The sequence below is a fragment of the Diadema antillarum genome, unplaced genomic scaffold (assembly GCF_040938485.1).
Source record: "Diadema antillarum isolate AM-2024a unplaced genomic scaffold, OU_Dant_1.0 scf00000025, whole genome shotgun sequence".
Taxonomy (NCBI): domain Eukaryota; kingdom Metazoa; phylum Echinodermata; class Echinoidea; order Diadematoida; family Diadematidae; genus Diadema; species Diadema antillarum.
In genome coordinates, this window is record NW_027270914.1 from 2,560,011 (window position 1) to 2,566,060 (window position 6,050).

The window sequence follows — 6,050 nt, forward strand, 5'->3', positions numbered from 1 at the left end:
CAACTTATTCGGACTGATTATGACACGGAGTGAAATTAAACAAAGATATAAAGGATTAGTAGAAATGAACTTATGAGAATATAATGATTATGATAAACTATTACCTGGTATAAATTGTATGATATATTGAAATACGATATAGGAGCCTAATGACATATAACATTATTATAAGATAATGAATAATGTCACAACATTTATACAGGCCTTAGTGCATCATCACATGAAATGTCTCCAAGATGACATGATAATAATGAAATAAGCATGATATTAATTTTTGTGTGAATTGAAAGCCTTCATTAATACATATTTTAACAGGAGCGTGGTATGGTTTGTATAAACTCTGGGAAATTTACACGTGATGACCAGAGGCAATTTAAATAAAAAATAGCAGGTTTTCATTATGCGAGATGATTGAAGTTGTCATGGATTGACAATCTTCACAAACCTTTGCAACGGTTGATTTAGAACTATCATTATTGTCTCTTTCGAATATGATTCTATGCCAGAGAGATATGAATGTCAAAGATTCAAATTAATAAATCTTGGCTTGCGTCGAGTTGTTATTTATTGCAACATATTGACAAATTGTCCTTTATCAATGCAAATAAGCACAGATTATTCAGTATTTTAGTAGGAGCCATAAAACACCGCCTTCCCTTCAAAAAAAAAAAAACAGACAAACAAACAAACAAACATTGCATTGATAATCATACTCGGGCTCGTACTAGACAGGCGTCGTGTCCACTACTAACTTTCGCCCAACAGCCAATGCCTGTCTATATAACCAGGAGATCGTTGGTTCGAGTCTAACCCGAGACTTTCAAAGAATAAGTGACCGAAATAAGGGGAAGCACTTGAAAAGTAAAATGACATGACAAATTGTAGATCAAGTGACTTAGAGCCAGATCTATCTATAATACTCTCTCTAAAAAAAAAAAAAAAAAAAAAAAAAAAAAAAAAGTATATATATATAAGAAAATATTCACTCTTGAAGAAGTGAATACAAAAAAGAGTGAATTTAGAGTGAAATTGGAGTGAATTTTGAGTGAAAATGTTCATTTTCCCTCGTTTTAGAGTGACCTCAGGGATCATTCCAAAATCTTCGAGTGATTCCTTCACTCCTTCAAGAGTGAATATTTTTCACTCGATTTTTTAAGAGATTAGATTATGGACATAAAGAAAAAGATGCGTAAAGTTTCAGCTTTGCTATTTTTTTCCGTATTTGCTTAGTTGTGTGGTATACAACGCAAACAACTCGTTTGCGTTGTGAACTTTTTTGGTGATTTTCGTTATTCTGGAAGTTCTAGTTATTCCAAAACACACAATTCTCTTTACAATAGATGTTCGTTATTCCGAAAATTATATAGATAGGATCATTAATCTTAACATTAAATTAGTAGCATTATTTTTGAAGGTAAGTTTATAGCCGAAAATGAAATAAGGTTTGTTATTATATTGCGAAGGTTCGGTGGTCCGAAAATGAAATGAAGGTTATAGGGACATAGTGTCTTATGAATTTGGTACATGTCAAGTTTCATGAATATTCAGTTATGCATGCGTTCGAAAATATCTGGAAATATTTGGAGGCTATTTTCTGAGACAGCGATTCATGAAATGTCAAATAAGACAAATACCGCTCAATCATTCGACATGATTTTTCATAGGTGAACCAATATCATTATTTTTCATTAATACTGGAAATTTGAGCAATTTAAGTCACTTAAAATAGTGAAAACACGCACACACAAATATCCACACGCACGTAGACACAAACAAACATGACATAGGTCTACCCATATATGTTGAGACTGGAATGCAATCGTTATTTGTACATAATTTTGTTATTAATGAAAACAAGAAGTGGTTTCTCATCTTCTTCGTATGTCATCATTTCCCCTCTTCTTTGTACATCATCATTCAGGATGATGCATTCTTCGCCGTAGATTGTTCAATTTATTGCATTAATTAACCTGGTTTCATTTTCGGATTAACGAATACCTTGTTTCATTTTCCGATTAACGAACGAACCTTATTACATTTTCGGACATTATTCGGGATAAAGAATAATATCCGTAATCATAACTATTTTGGACATCAGCCCTTCTGAAATTGTGAAATTTCTTCGGGAATTCAGTTTTTGGAGATGAGTAGCAAGAAAACGCAATACTGAATAAAATTTGATGCACAAATTGGTTAATATTACAGACTCACATTCATAATGCCGAGCAACCGACGTCCTTTGTCTATAATTACTTTTGCTATTCGTCTTTCCATATGCTGTATATTTTAACAATATACAGTGAAGACACATAATTTAATTCAATTCATTTAATTTCGATTCAATTGTTTTATTTCTATCATACAAAAGATAATGTATACTTTAGGGGCCTGTTCAAAATATACATTTGTTAAATCATATTGTTACACATTTTGAAAGAAGAGCAAGTCATGCCAAAAAACAATGAAATATAACTTTCTCTTTTGATATACAAAGATTTTCAAAGCAATATGGAATCACGGTTAGGCAAGTCGTTTCAGAAATGAAAGATACATGAGTCGAAGAACATAATACCAACGTGAAACTATAGATAAATCCATATCATATACATGTATTTATTGCATTAAATCATACTTATTGCAAATACACACTGATAAGATATGTTAATCATTATGAGCAAACGGATGGGAACAGACTGAGTACTGCTTGACACTGTTGATAATGTCAAAAGGAGCCCAGATAACCTTTAAACTTGTGTATAACCTTTGCAACTCTGAAAATTAGATTCTTTTCATAAGCTGGTGTATATCATAGATGTTGATAATTCAGAACTTTCCTCCGAATAATACAAAGTAAAACTTTCCTGTACAATCCTACAGTTCTCCAGTAAATTTATTCTGATCCGGCAAAAAAAAAAAAAAAAAAATCCAACTGCTATTCTCTGTAAAGATGAGGAGCGTATAACTATTCTCGGGTGACAATTATCATGGGATTAGTTTTTCAGTTCTTTCTTAGAATTCCTGAGGTGTATTACAAAACGATTTTATATACGATGCTGGGAGACAGTCATCTTAATTGTACCCTGCAAAAATTCGTGACCTATATAATTACGACATACGACCTTTTAGGAGGGGTCCCATTTTCATTCACACTGTCTTTGTTTTTAGACTCTCTTCAATTTTACTTAATTTACAAAATCCTTTCATACCACTTCTTATAAGCTAACTAATATTTTTTTAACAAGCCTCCTCCATTTCATTTCCAAGCCTACTTATTGTGTTTATAGGACCTCAAGTTGATTTATTCTATATAAGGACTTTATCAGAAGTTTGTTACCTTAATAAGAATTTAGGAGCTGATGTAAATATTCAAAATATTTTGCTTGTTTAAATACAATTACGTTGTGTTTATCATTGTGTATTTTGGTGGAAATAAAAAAGAAATGAAATGAAATCAACAATGTTATACATAACTATCTTCTATAAACGCAGTCGTTCCTACACGTTTTCACGACTAATGTGAGGTGAAGTTTTCTGGAGTAAATTGATGTAAAATATGCTTGAATTTACACGTTAGAGATTCTGTGGTATTATTCGTTTCTAAGAACTTATTATTATCACTTACACACATAGAGATTCTGTGGTATGCGTTTCTAAGAACTTGTTATTATCATTATAATAATGATCATTATTAATTCAGTGTAGATTTTATGTGCAGGTCAGTGAGAGACTAGCATAAGTAATCATCAGCCCTCTCCTGCGCAGAAGTGGTTGCTCTCAATATTTGGAACAGTTCGTAGATCAGGAAGTTCGTTATTCCGAAGGTTTGTCAATGCGAAAATGAAATGAAAGGTTCCTTGAGGCTATATTCCAAAGGTTCACTGATCCAAAAACAAAATATAACGTTCGTATATCCAAAGGTTATTTAGTCTACGCACTTTTATTATCATTACCATCTTCGGATTAAAAGCCGTATTTCACTGTCGGATGAACGAACCTTCGAAATAACGAACCCTTAACTTCATTTTCGGATTAACGAACATCTAAGTAAAGGGAAATTGTGTGTTTTTGGACCTTATTCCTCTTTCGTTTTCGGATTACCAACCTTCGAAATAACGAACATCACTACCCCTTGTAGAGCCCACTAATGTCAAAATCGACCACTAATGTCAACATTTCCAAATTTACTGCAAATGTCATAACGCGTCACAGGGGCGGATCCAGGAATTCCGTAAAGGGGAGGCGCCTTTACAAAATTAAAGGCTGGCGCAACCCCCTCCCCTTATTTTTCATTTCATTTCTTTTGTTTTAACAAAAAATAGAGACGGGGAGGGAGCGCCGCGCCCCCTCTAGATCCGCGACTGCGTCAACGACAAGTTAATGTCAAAACCCATTGCTTGCATTACAGGGGCGGATCCAGGAATTCCGTAAAGGGGAGACGTCTTTACAAAATTAAAGGCTGCCACACCCCCATTTTTCTCATTTTATTTCTGTTGTTTAAACAAATAAACAAGAGAGGGGCACCAGAGTGGATGCGCCCCCCCCCCCCTCTCGGTCCGCGATTGCGTCAACCACAAATCTCATTGCTTGCCTTACAGGGGCGGATTCAGGAATTCCGTAAAGGGGAGGCGCCTTTACATTTTTTTCTTCATTTTTTTTTCGTTTAGATAAAAGAAATAAAAAGAAAAAATAAGGGGGAGGGGGGTTGCGCCAGCCTTTCATTTTGAAAAAGCGACTCCCCTTTACGGAATTCCTGGACCCGCCCCTGTCATGCAAGCAATGAATTTTGACATTAAAATTTTGTGGTTGACGCAGGGGCGCACTCCCCTCCCCTCCGAAGGCTCTGCTGTGCCCCCCTCTCTATTTTTTGTTTAAACAAAAAAGAAAAAAGGGGGATGCGCCAGGCTTTAATTATGTAAAGGTGCCCCCTCCCCCCCCCCCTTTACGAAATTCCTGGATCCGCCCCTGTAATACAATCAATGAGTTTTGACATTTGTGGTTGAGGCAATCGTGAATCGAGAGGGGGCGCATCCCCCTCTGGTGCCCTCCTTTCAATTCTTTTTTTTTTTAAACAACAGAAATAAAAAGAAAAATGGGGGGGGGGGTGCGGCAGTTTTTAATTTTGTAAAGGCGCCTCCCCTTTGCGAAATTCCTGGATCCGCCCCATGTAATGCAAGCAATGAGTTTTGACATTTGTGGTTGACGCAGTCGTGGATCGAGAGGGGGCGCATCCCTGTCTGGTGCCCCCCCCCTTTTCTATGTTTTTTTTTTTTTTTTTTTTGGTTAAAACAACATAAATAAAAAGAAAAAAATTGGGGTGCGGCAGCTTTAATTTTGTAAAGGCCCCTCCCTTTACGGAATTCCTGGATCCGCCCCTGTGACGCGTTATCACATTTGCAGTAAATTTGGAAATTTTGACACGACGTGTTATGACATTTGTGGTTAATCCGATTTTGACATTTGTCGTCGACGTGTTATGACATTAGTGGTTGTTATGACATTTGTCGTCGACGTGTTATGACATTAATGGTTGTTCTGACATTAGTGGGCGATTTTGACATTAGTGGGCTCTACACCCCTCAATATCACAATTTTGTGAATTTCAAAATAGGTCGTCAGTGGTTGTGGTATTAATGAAATTTCTTTTCCGCTTTCCTGCAATCTGTCTCATAAAAAGAAAAGGTCGATATGATAGCAACTGTTGCTAGGACAGTGTACTGATGGTTAGAATATTGAGTGTTTTTTGATCGTATTTTTGTTGTTCCTGTTGTTGTTGTGAGTGTTTATTCTTTGTGTTTGCATGTGTGTTTATTGTACTCCGCTTCCACGCCGTGTGCCCGTTACCCTCGAACAAACATACACCGATATAGTCCAGTCCTGTTTCGTAGAGTTCGGACGATATCATTGATTAGAAACTATATGCACTGTGACCGCTAGATGGCGCTATCCCCAGCCACGGAAAACACAGTGTCCAACGCGAGAGCCGAGCGAGGCCTCATCTAAAAGCGAAATCGGGGGATCACGACACGCAATATTTACGTTTGCCTTATTCA